Source organism: Ursus maritimus, unplaced genomic scaffold, assembly GCF_017311325.1.
Source record: "Ursus maritimus isolate PB19 unplaced genomic scaffold, ASM1731132v1 scaffold_1, whole genome shotgun sequence".
Classification (NCBI taxonomy): Eukaryota; Metazoa; Chordata; class Mammalia; order Carnivora; family Ursidae; genus Ursus; species Ursus maritimus.
Window position 1 is genome coordinate 5,647,485 of NW_024423343.1, and position 13,182 is coordinate 5,660,666.

The window sequence follows — 13,182 nt, forward strand, 5'->3', positions numbered from 1 at the left end:
AGAGATTCACGAGCCTGTCATTGGCAGTTACGGGGAGGGGAGGACTTTCATAACCCACTTTAGATGGTCCCTAATGGTTTTTTTGAAGATTTTATTTATTTATTCAGAGAGAGAGAGAGTGAGCAAAAGCAGGGGGAGCAGCAGAGGGAGAAGCAGGCTCCCCACTGAGCAAGGACTCCGATGCAGGACTCGATCCCAGGACCCTGAGATCATGACCTGAGCCGAAGGCTGACGCTTCACCCACTGAGCCACCCAGGCATCCCTAGAGGCTCCCCAATTTTTAAAATTAGTTTTAAAAAGAATTGTTGCGTTGTTATTTGAATGACCTACAAAGGGCAGGTGATAGCTTGTCATTTTAGAAAAGCCATAAGCCTACCTCTGCATGACAGGAGCCCGTCTGTGAGAGTCACATGGGTGTGTTTCGAGCACGCCGCCATGGTCAAAGGATGTCCACCAGCACGTGAGCAGCTCTCTTCTCTAAGGGAGGGGATTTTAGTCTGCATCTGCTTCAGTAAATATCATTATTTTGGGGGGGGAGCAAATACTTTTTTTGAAGATTTATTTATTTTTTTAGAGAAAGTGTGCATGCAAGCGGGGGAGGGACAGAGAGAGAGGGAGAGAGAGACTCTCAAGCAGACTCTGTGCTGAGCACGGAGCCCGACGTGGGGCTCAATCTCAGGACCCTGAGATCCTGGCCAGAGCCAAAATCAAGAGTTGGGTGCTCAACGGACTGAGCCACGCAGGCGCCCCACAAATAATTTTTAATTTTTTTTTTTAGCAAGTGCACCAAATTATCCTGCCCTCCTGCCAGCACCGGGTGCAATCCTGGGCCCCAAGTCTGCACACTCCTTTGCAACTAGTCCCGGATAGCAGAGCCTTTCACCTTTTTGTTTACTATGACCCTTGCATTGTCTTCAAATAGGAGACATACCAGCTTTTCTCCAGTCTGACTTTCGTGGGTGAATTCCCATTGCTGGATGTGCCTTCTTTCCGAGATCCATGGCCACCACTGTGTCACCCACTCCAGCAACAGGAAGTCTGTTCAGTCATCCCTTGATCCCGTCCACAGAGATGATAGACAGATTCTTGGCTCCTGTGCTGTCAGCACAGTTGATCACAGCTCCTACCGGAAGACCCCGGGAAATCCGGAATTTCACACCGAAGGGGCCACCACATCCTTGCTTTGACATCTGGAACCTGCAACAGGACAGAACGGACATCATTCTTACAGTAAACTCTAAGTTTCCAGCTTGCAGGTGACCAGCTATGGTACACGCGGTCAGAGATGTCTCGTTTCCGGAGCAGGGCTCGTCCGTGAGTGCTGAGTGCGGGCTTTTGAGTTGGGAGCTGACTGAGCTGAGGGACCTGGAGAAGGCACACCAGAGGAAGCTTGGTTGGGAGGCCTCGTGTCCCTTGTGCCAGCTGGGAGGAGAGCCCATTGCAGGGTTCCGCTTCATCAGTAACCGCAGCTCGTGCATGAGCCAGGGCTAACTGTCTGGGTTTTATCATGATTTATGTCGCCTGTCATCTCTTTGCCCTTTATGACTCTCAGTTTCTAAAGAGTTACCAGCTATGTTATTGCTGTGTAACAAACAACCCCAAAACTTAGTGGCTTAAAAAAGCAATCATGTGTTACTTCCTTTTCTTTTTAGAGATTTATTTATTTATTTTAAAGAAAGAGAGAGAGAGAGAGCGCACGCACCTGAGAGGGAGGGGCAGATGGAAAGGAAGAGAAAATCTCCAGCAGACTCTGTACTGAGCGTGAAGCCTGACACAGGGCTCTATCTCACCACCCTGAGATCATGACCTGAGCTAAAATCAAGAGTTGGATGCTTAACTGACTGCACCACCCAGGCTCCCCAATCATGTGTTACTTACTTCTTACAAACCTGGGGTTGGCCTGGCCAGGCTTGGCTTGGGTGTGCGTCTGCAAGCTGGCTGGAGGCTCACTGGGCTAGGATGGTCTCAGCTAAGAAGACTCAGCTCTGTTCCATCTGGAGCTCATTCTCCAGCTGGTTAGCCCAGGCTTGTTCTCACAGTGGAGGCAGAGGTCCAAGAGAAAGAGCAGAAGAGCATGAAACATCTTGAAGCCTGGGTTCAGACACTTCCACCACAGTCATTGGCTAAAGCAAGCCAAAGACCAGTCTGGATTCAAGGGATGAGGGAATAGACTCCAACTCTTGATGGAAAGAACGTAAAGCCACATTGCAAAAGGCATGAATATAGGAAGGAGTGGAAAAATGGGGTCATTTTTGCAATCAATCTACTGACGTCAGCTATGCTTCCTTGCTGGTGTGCCCTACAGTCTCGGCAAGGGCACAGAGAAACAGACCATCAGTAGTCACACTAGTGGCCCATTTTGTGACCTGTATTTCACCATTGAGGTAGCATTTGGTGTACGAAACGTGAAATCTTGACAGGTGTCCAGGAGCCCCCTCTCTGTCAGGTCTAGTACCCTTCCCTTTTCCTGTCCCATCTGTCTTCTCGTTCCCTCCCTTTTCCGCAGGGACCCTTCCTGACAAGGCCTTGGCGATTTGAATTTCTCAGAATCATCCTGGAAGGGCAGCGCCGAGCCTTTACGCTCCTCCCAAGGACATGCTTCTGACGCCGTTCGGCATCTTCACGCAGAGTATCTGCAGACAACACCGTTTCCTCTTGCTAATGCTGACCACCTTTCCTAAGATAACTTTATTGCTTTATTGCCTAAATGAGTTTGTCTGCCCAAGGTGAAGAGAGAAAGGAACAATAGCGGGAAGGGGGAAAAAACATTCCACCAGACTTACCATAAAAAAAAAATAAATTGAGCTCTTTTTATCTGGGAGTGAAAAGAAAGCAGATGACAGATGGGGGAGCCTCTTTGGAAATGTTGAATCACTTCCACAAAGACAGACATTCCGGCAAATTCTCCCAATGTGAAGATTCCAGCCATGTTTATTGGTGGTCAGCTGCAGATGTGCCCTCTTCTTTCTGGAAAAGAAAAAGCAAGCACAGCTTCCTCTTGAACCACCCTGTCAGGGAAACAATGGTGTCCTTTGGTTCCATTGGTTCTGTTCCTAGCCAACTGATGACGTCATCGAGGCATCTGATTTTTCCCCCTACACAAAAGAAGATTAATGGCTAAGACCACAAGAAGGACTATTGTTTTGCCAGCTTTGTTCAAATTGGTGGTTAAAATACTTTCTTTCACAAAATGCAACATTGCCCAAGAGGTAATAAAACCCCCTTCTTCTGTGCCTTCCCTTCTCTGAGAAAGACCACACACAAGGGACCGAGCCATGCCCACAGTCAATGCCCCTGATTGTCCCGAGTCTAGATTCCCCACCATGAGCCCCAGCTTCCAGGAAATCAGAACTTCATATGGAAAAGCCAAGGTGAAACATACCTATTTGGGCTGTGGTCAGAAAAAAATAAGTTCTATTTGTTAAATCGCAGGCTGTTCAAGGATGCTGGAGCTTGAAACCGAGAGTGTCAAGGCTGGCCGGTGACCTACGCTCTATCCGTTGGGTTTCACGCCCTTATTTTTTTTTTTTTATTAATGATTTTTTATTATATTATGTTAGTCACCATACAGTACATCCCCGGTTTCCGATGTAAGGCTCGATGATTCATTAGTTGTGTATAACACCCAGTGCACCATGCAATACGTGCCCTCCTTACTACCCATCACCGGTCTATCCCATTCCCCCACGCCCCTCCCCTCTGAGGCCCTCAGTTTGTTTCTCATAGTCCATAGTCTCTCATGTTTCATTCCCCCTTCTGATTACCCCCCCTTTCTTTATCCCTTTCTTCCCCTACCGATCATCCTAGTTCTTATGTTCCATAGATGAGAGAAATCATATGATAGTTGTCTTTCTCTGCTTGACTTATTTCACTTAGCATTATCTCCTCCAGTGCTGTCCATGTTGTAGCAAATGTTGAGAACTCGTTCTTTCTGATAGCTGAGTAATATTCCATTGTATATATGGACCACAACTTCTTAATCCAGTCATCTGTTGAAGTGCATCTCGGCTACTTCCATGATTTAGCTATTGTGGACATTGCTGCTATGAACATTGGGGTGCATATGGCCCTTCTCTTCACTACATCTGTATCTTTGGGGTAAACACCCAGTAGTGCAATGGCTGGATCATAGGGTAGCTCAATTTTTAACTTTTTAAGGGACCTCCACACTGTTTTCCAGAGTGGCTGTACCAACTTGCATTCCCACCAACAATGTAGGAGGGATCCCCTTTCTCCACATCCTCTCCAACAATTGTTGTTTCTTGCCTTGTCTATTTTTGCCATTCTAACTGGCGTAAGGTGGTATCTCAGTGTGGTTTTGATTTGAATTTCCTTGATGGCTAATGATTTTGAACATTTTTTCATGTGTCTGTTAGCCATTTGTATGTCTTCATTGGAAAAGTGTCTGTTCATATCTTCTGCCCATTTTTTGATTTGTTTATTTGTTTCTCGTGTATTGAGTTTGAGAAGTTCTTTGTAGATCTTGGATACCAGTCCTTTATCTGTAGTGTCATTTGCAAATATCTTCTCCCATTCCGTGGGCTGCCTCTTAGTTTTTCTGACTGTTTCCTTGGATGTGCAGAAACTTTTAATCTTGATGAAGTCCCATAAATTCATTTTATCTTTTGTTTCTCTTGCCTTTGGGGATGTGTCATGAAAAAGGTTGCTTTGGCCGATGTCGTAGAGGTTGCTGCCTATGTTCTCCTCTAGAATTTTGATGGATTCCTGTCTCACATCGAGGTCTTTCATCCATTTGGAGTTTATTTTTGTGTATGGTGTGAGAGAGTGGTCAAGTTTCATTCTTTTGCATGTAGCTGTCCACTTTTCCCAGCACCATTTATTGAAGAGACTGTCTTTTTCCCACTGGATGTTTTTTCCTGCTTTATCAAATATTAGTTGCCCAAAGAGCCGAGGGTCCATTTCTGGGCTCTCTATTCTGTTCCATTGGTCTATGTGTCTGTTTTTGTGCCAGTACCATGCTGTCTTTGTGATCACAGCTTTGTAGTACAGCTCGAAATCCGGCATTGTGATGCCCCCAGCTTTGTTTTTCCTTTTCAACAGTTCCTTGGTGATTCGGGGCCTTTTCTGGTTCCACACAAATTTAAGGGCTGTTTGTTCCAGTTCTTTGAAAAATGTCCTTGGTATTTTGATCGGGATAGCATTGAAAGTGTAGATTGCTCTGGGTAGCATGGACATTTTAACTATGTTAATTCTTCCGATCCATGAGCATGGAATATCTTTCCATCTTTTTATGTCTTCTTCAATGTCTTTCAAGAGTGATTTATAGTTTCTAGAATATAGGTCCTTTACGTCTCTGGTTAAGTTAATTCCAAGGTAACATATGGTTTTTGGTGCTATTGTAAATGGGATGGATTCCCTAATTTCTCTTTCTTCAGTCTCGTTATTCGTGTATAGAAATGCAACTGATTTCTGAGTATTGATTTTGTATCTCGCCACATTACTGAATTGCTCTATAACTTCTAATAGTTTGGGAGTGGATTCTTTTGGGTTTTCCATATAGAGTATCATGTCATCTGCGAAGAGAGACATTTTGACTTCTTCTCTGCCGATTTGGATACCTTTGATCCCTTTTTGTTGTCTGATTGCTGTTGCAAGGACTTCTAGTACTATGTTGAATAATAGTTCATGCCCTTATTTTAAAGAGCGAGGAATGAAGAGGCCAGACTGTGATTCCCATCAGTTATGACATTATCTGTCCTGGAGCCTCTGGCGTTCTCCCAGCTACGAGCAGAGCCCGCTCTCCATTCGGTAGGGTCCCTGGGTCTTGCCGCTGTTTACAGGACTTTGCAGAGGCTGAGAGGGCAGTGGGTCTCCGTGGGTGGCTGCTCCACGCAGACAGCCAGCTGCTCCAGCATGAACAATAACTTCTTCAGGCTGTTGGACTCTTTGGTCCTTGGGTAGCTCCAAACTTTAGTTCTGCCAAATGAATACAAGATGGGAGTGTTCCACTTGTAAGTAGATTTGGCAAGGATATTACCATTTATGTAAACAATGGTGAGAAAGAGTACCCCTGGCCTTAAAAATCCTTCTGTCCAAATCAATGAAACACTTTCTATTCTGAAACTCGAGGTTTGAAGTTCGATGCCCGTGCTGTCCAGCGGTATTTTCCAGGGTGGTGGAAATAGTCCGGGTCCACGCTATCCCGTACGGGGGCCGCTGGTCACATGTGGCCATTGAGCACTTTGCCAAGTAGCTACTGCAACCGAGGAACTGCTCGTTCACTTCTATTTAATTAGTTTAAATGTGGCTAGCCACGTATATCTTCCAGACACTTTGTGTAATTATGTACTTCTCTTATAAAGCATAAGGGACACTTACCATATAACCAGCAAGTCTGCTCCCAGGTGTTTGTGCAAGAGAAAGGAAACATATGAACACACAGAGAAATGTATTCAAATGTTTGTAGCAGCTTTATTCATAATCTCCGGAAACTGGAAACAACTCCGGCATCTATCAACTGATGTAAGGAAAGGCAAATTGTGATACGTCCATACAGTGAAATACGGCCCAGGGATAGAAAGGAACACATTTCTGATACACAGCAACGTGCCGCTAAATGAAAGAAGCCAGACTGTATAATTATATGATCTGTTTATCCAGAAAAGGCAAGCTCCAGTGAGGAAGAGCAGTCAGAGATTGCCTGACGGTGGAGGATGGGAGATGAGAACAGGGGGAGACCCCCGAGAGAGCACAGGGAGACCCCCCACCCCGTTTCCCGGGGATGGAAACCTCCTGTATCTTGAATGAAGCTGACCACACACAGTTGTCGCAAAGCTCACTGTGCTGTACGGCGAGTTTTATTTTATGTAAGTTATATGCTGGTTTTTAAAAACTCTCTACAGCTTTTCAAACAAAAATTATGGAATTTATGTCCGACAGTTTCCTTGCTTCTCTACTGACCTACCTAGGTGACTGCGGAAAACAGCACGGGGAAAGTCGGTGGTGGCAGCATCAAGCCCGCTGGTGAACTCCAGGCTCCGAACCCTCTCCGGTCGTAATGTGAAAGGATACACACGATTTTTTAAGAAACAACTTACACGCTCAGAATCGAGCTTCCATGAACATGACGGGGAAGTCAAGCCAATGTCAGACATGATGCTTTCACTAGCCACCTTTGCGCTCCCTGAACACGACTGCTTCCTGCTCCGTGTAGACCCCAGCCCAGAGGCAGAGACTAGCACCCTGGGGGGGACATGCCACGCCTGCTGGACCACAGCACAGAGACCACACCGGTTCCAGACCATCCCTGCTTCTCCGGGGCCGGGATTGACTGGCTCTGCTGCGAAGGCTCACAGCCCCCAGCATCCTGAAGCCACTTTCATTACAAGGAGGAAGCTCCCTTTGAGGGATGGGGCTGAGGGGCCAGTCTCCGGGGAAGGCGCATTCGGAGCTGAGGGTGCAATAGAGGGGTTGGGTGTGCAATCCAAGCAATCCTTCCCTTGGAAGGAGACTTCCTGACGCCTAGACTTGCTTCCTAACCTGCAGTGCTCTCCTGCCAGGAAGAGTGTCCTTACAGAAGCCAGCCTCCCTTGGGAGCTCCGGGACACGGGCTGCTAAGGGAACAGAAAGCACATGAAGGACACATCCTGTAAGAGTCCAAGACCTGAACACATGTGTCTACCCCCGGTTCCTGTCTGAAACCCCACTGGGATAACAGGGAAGGTTTTTACTTTGGTTGTTTGTTCTAGTCCTTAAATGTGAGTCTCTAAGGGCAAATGGAACAGAGAGATTTGAACACCGAAGAGCACAGGGCCAGGTCGTAACTGACGCAGCCAAAAAGCACACAGAATCCTAAACCAGCTGCAGAGGAAACCAAGCACCAGCTGGATTGAGCCATGGAGCCGAGATACTCCAGGAGGGGGGCACCCAGGACCCACCAAGAGGGCTGAGGGTGGATTAAACACAGGAGGGTGGGTTGGAAGTCAATCACAGTATTGAGACCCCCAAATCTCGTCCCCTGCCCCCCTCAGCCGGGTGACCCCTTCTCCCCCCATCAAAAGACTGGAGGTTAGTCTCCGGAGGATGGAAGACACGGGTGCTGGCCTGGGGGGAGCAGCACCTGCCCGGTCAAGGTCACCACCCTGAAGTCCCCCAGGGGGTCAGTGGACACCCGTCCTGCTTCTGTGATGCAGCTTCCAGAACCTCAGGCTTTCAGCCTCCAGGAAAGAGGTTGTTGGAGTCTGGGAATCTGAAGCAGTACAGAAAGGATCCCCCACACTGAGCAGCTCACCCAGACCACCCCACACAAGCCCACCACCTACACACGGTCCGGTCGGCTTGTTAGAATGTGCATGCCGATGGAAGGTTACGATAAATCCATAAAGCTGTCAAAATCCCCGGAAGGACTAAAGAGCTATTCTTCCCATGAAATATAAACATGACGCTTTAAAAGTAATTGTAGAAGATGAATGTGGGAGAATAACAACAAAGATCTTGGAATTAAAAGGGGGGGTAAAAAATTAATACCCAATAAAAATTTTGAAACTAAAGTTGAAAAGCAGAAAGCAAAGCAGAAAGAAAAGGGTGAAATCAAGGGGAAAAAAGATGAGAACATGAGAGAACAGACTCGAACGGACCATGGTCCAAATACTGTGAGTTCCAAAGGGGAGACTGGAAGGGACTCTGGAGGGTCACCCCGTTCTGGAACTGAGGGACCTGACTTCCCACATGCAGGACAGCCAGCGCCCAGCTGGGTGGATCCAGGTAGCCCCCCCGAGCCACAGTGTCAGGACACTCCAGAGCATCGTGGACAAAGAGAACCCCTTTCAGAGAACAGGCAACAGCTTCCTCACAGGGGATCCAGACCAGAACACTGTAGGACTTGCCAAGAGCCACGCTGGGGGGCGCCTGGGGGGCGCAGTCCTTAAGCGTCTGCTTTCGGCTCAGGGCATGATCCCGGTGCTCTGAGATCGAGCCCTACATCAGGCTCCTCCACTGGGAGCCTGCTTCTTCCTCTCCCACTCCCTCTGCTTGTGTTCCCTCTCTCACTGGCTGTCTCTCTCTGTCAAATAAATAAATAAATAAAATCTTAAAAAAAAAAAAAAAAGAGCCACGCTGAGAGCTAGCAGACAACGGAGCATGGCCCTCGAACCCCTGAGGACAAGTAGTTTCTAGCCTTGAAGTCCCCACCCTTCAGTCGGAGGAGAGAAAGAGACATTTTCAGATATTAAAGATTTCGGAAAAATTATTTTCTGGTCATCAGGGCGCGATGAAGCTGTGCTCTGCTGAACTGAGGGAGGAAGGCACAAGAAGGTGTGAGTTCAGGAAGGGGGTCCCCAGGAGAGGGAGAAGGGGGTTCCCAGGAGAGGGAGAAGGGGGTTCCCAGAAGGCCAGCCCTGTGGGGCCCAGAGAACAGCCTCAGGGGTAAGTTGAGGTTTTAGATGGCAGCACCGAAGGAGCGGTAGGAGAGGACAGCTGTGCTCCTCAGCGGGTCGGGGGCAAATGAGTGTTTTCTTTTTTTTTTTTTTTTTTTAAGATTTTATTTATTTATTCGACAGAGAGAGAGACAGCCAGCGAGAGAGGGAACACAAGCAGGGGGAGTGGGAGAGGAAGAAGCAGGCTCATAGCGGAGGAGCCTGATGTGGGGCTCGATCCCGTAACGCCGGGATCATGCCCTGAGCCGAAGGCAGACGCTTAATCACTGTGCCACCCAGGCGCCCCATGGGGGCAAATGAGTGTTAACTAGTCCCAAGCCAGGCAAACGGAAACCAAACCATCAGTAACTCCGAGAAAAACAGAATGATGTCGAAAAGGAAGCATTAGCGTCGTGTGCTCTAGCCGTAGCATGGTAGAAGTCAGGGCTCCAGAGACGCAGCTAGGAGGACAATATTTTCCTTTATGGGCCAATAAGCAAACAAACTTACTATTTATTCACTTAAAGGAACGGGCTTGTGTGGTTGTGGAGCTGGTGAGTCTAAAACCTGTAAAGCATCTACTAGAAGCTCAGGCAGGAGCTGGTGCTGCAGTCTGGGGGTAGAAGATCTGCTGCCTCAGGGTAACCTCAGTCTTGATCTGAAGGCCTTTCACCTGATTAGATGAGGCCCACCCACATCTTTGAGAATTATCTCCTTTCCTTAAAGGCAAGTGATAGCAAATGATGTTTACCGTCACAGCAACACCTCCCTTAGTTTGGATTGGATAACTGGGTACCATGTTCTAGCCGAGTTGACACAAAACTCACCATCATAGCTGGGAATTGCGTTTATGAACTTATATTAATGCAGATACCAGTGATCTCGCCAAAGTTAGCGTATCACCTCATTGGGAAGGCTGGAGGAGAGGACGTGGCACGTGCGTGCTGTACATAGACTCAAGTCCTCAACCACCGAGGAGGGTCACCAGCTGACCTCTAGGGTTAATAGACCCCACACAGTGTGATTTCAGACATGGAGGCGGATACCCAAAGAATCGGCTACTGTTGGTGAGGGTCACTGTCCCTGGGTGGTAGGACATGGGGAGGCAGGGAAGGGGACCGTGTTATTTATGATAGGACTTGCAGAACAGCTGGACTTTGCAAGCTGTGGGCATGTGAGACTTTGATCGTGTAAGGACTAAGTGAGAAAAAATGAACTATAAGCCATGACCATGATCTTGCCCCCAGTTCCTCTAGATCCTAGTGTTTACTGATCTGCTCTGCCTCTCCGGGGCCGGAAGTGAGCTCCAGGTATGGCGACCTCTCCGTTTTCCCAGTGTATTAGAGGTCAGCAGGCACTGCCCACCCCCAGCACCCCAGGGATCTCTCTCTACTCGGAGCCATGCCCTTGGCAATTCTTAATTGCTCAGGTAAGGAGGCTGACCCTCTGGCCAGATGCAAACAGCCTGTTAGACACGCCTCTGTGCGGGTTTATCCCAGGGTGTCTCCAGGAGGCCCCGCTTGGGTAAGAAACAGCAAAACAGCAGGAGCTCCTTGTACGGGGACAGGCCAGTCCACCATGGGTTTCTTCTTTTACTTCTTGTCTTTTCTTTCCAAGCTGTGACCAGTGGGGTCCAGGCATCCCCCATTCAGGTGTTGAAGGGGTCAGCGAGGCCCCTGTGATGATGCCACTGCACCCGTGGGCCCAACAGGCAGAGGAGGCTCAGGAAGACAGTGACTTTCCCCCAGGAATTCGAGAGCGGGTCTTCTCTGGCTTCACTGCAAGCAACAGCAAGCCCCCCTGGGACTGACCGTTGATCCTGGAGACATTGTTCCATAAAAGATCATGGAAACGTTTATTTCTGGAAACCTTCTATTAGAGTTTAGTTTAAAACATTGCCATAAATATGACCCGACACCGTCACGAGGCTACCTATGTACTTGATGGCGTCCCAGTCATTCGGGGTCCCCAGGACCCGGGGCATTGCCCAACACACAGGAGCTGGGCTAGAAATGTTTTTGCACAACACAAAGCGGGTTACTTCTCATTACGTCCTTCCAAGGAAGGTGACATCTGAGAAAAATAGGACTTCCCGTTGTTACGACAGAAGTCAGAGACGTGTTCAGTCCCACCATGACCCAGATGCTAGGAACGGAGAGGTGAAGAACCTTTAAAATACAGCACGTGCAGGGGCCCCAGTTGGCTCAGCCCATGAAGCGTCTGCCTTCGGCTCAGGTGGGATCGAGTCCTGTATCCCGCTCCCTGAGAGTCTGCTTCTCCCTCTGCCTCTGCCCCCACCCTGCTCATGCTCGATTTCTCTCAGATAAATAAATAAAATCTTAAAAAATAAATACATAAAATAAAACACAGCATATGCGTCCTCTCTTTGCCTGCCAGGCATTCAGGGAGTTGGAGCAAAATCANCGGACTCCATTGTGGGCTTTTGTCCATGAGGTTGGATGCAGGGACTTCAGAGAGAAACGCAGGTGGCACCTGGGAGGGCAGGAAAGGTTTGGAACAGCACGACTCCGTGGGGCGTAAATTGCTGCAAGGCCCAGGGTGCTGAGATGGGGACAGAGACCAGGGATCGCTGAGCTCCCGTGAATTCCTGCAGCGTCGCTCTGTGGTCGCTGTGTCGGCGTGGGAATGGGGCGCGCCTGGGAGCACCAGGCAGAGATGTGAGCCGCCGGGTGGACTGAAGCACAGGGGCTGCCCGGGGTGTCCCCAAGGTAAGGTGATGGCGAGAATCCCCTGAGCGGGAAGGTGGGCCTGTGTGTCAGCGGCAAGGGAGGGCATGGAGACAGCCTCCCAGGAGTGGACTCTGTCCTTGCACCTTGCAAGCTTCCAGGCGGTGGGGGGTGGGGAGTGGCACCAAGGTGGGGGCTCGAAGAAGAGTCTGGGATCTGCGTGTACTTGACCACGTGACCAGGAAGCATAGTGAGCTCATCTTTTAATCCAAACAGTGACAGACCACCAGCCAGACCACCCTGAAGATGTCCCAGGTCGCTCTCTGCTGGTGCCTGCTTACCTCTCTAATTGAGTCTTATTTTGGTTTTAATTTAATTCATTCTATTTAAGTTCGTAAACTACCTCAATCGTTTCTAAGGACTGATACACAGCCTAAATCAAAATAACGAATGAATTTACCAAACACCTTTTAGTTCAATGAACAAGTATAACAAGTCCCAAATCATAAATTAGCCTAATAACTAGTAACTATCTGTTACATATTGAATTTCTTTGGGACTTAAGCTAAACATAACCCGGAGAAATTGCTTTAATTTAAGAGACAGAGAAAGGTACAGACCAGAGCTAATTTTTGAGATTATTTTTCAAAAATGGCAAGCAGGCGACCCCCCCACCCCAGGCCCACATCCTAACCCCAGAAACCTGATCTCTGACGGCCTTACTTGACACTTTGGACTTTCAGGATATGATTAAGTGAAGGATCTTGAGATGGGAAGATCTTTTCTGGATTATCTGGGTGGGTCCAAGGCAATCGCAAAGGGTTTTAGAAGAGGGAGGCAGGAGGTCAGAGTCAGATGGAGGAGGAGAGGTGGGGCCTGGAGCCAGGGAAGCCGGCCGCCTCTCGGGCAGGAAAGGGCAAGGACAGATTCTAACCTAGAGCTTCCAGAAGGAGCACAGCTCTGCTGACACCTTGTTTTTAGCCCAGTGAGACCCACGTGCAGACTTCTGGCCTCTAGAACTAGAAGACAACACACGTGAGTGATTTTAAGCCCCTGAATTCGTGGTCACCTGTTACGGCAGCAATAGGAAACCGCTTCGAGCCCATACGCCGTTAGTATTA

The 13,182-nt window shown here is 48.5% G+C and overlaps 1 pseudogene; it reads right to left on the reverse strand.

Annotated features, from left to right (window-relative positions):
• Positions 1-791: 791 nt before the first annotated feature.
• On the reverse strand, positions 792-1,190 carry LOC103662835 (annotated as a pseudogene).
• Between the last annotated feature and the right edge of the window lie 11,992 nt (positions 1,191-13,182).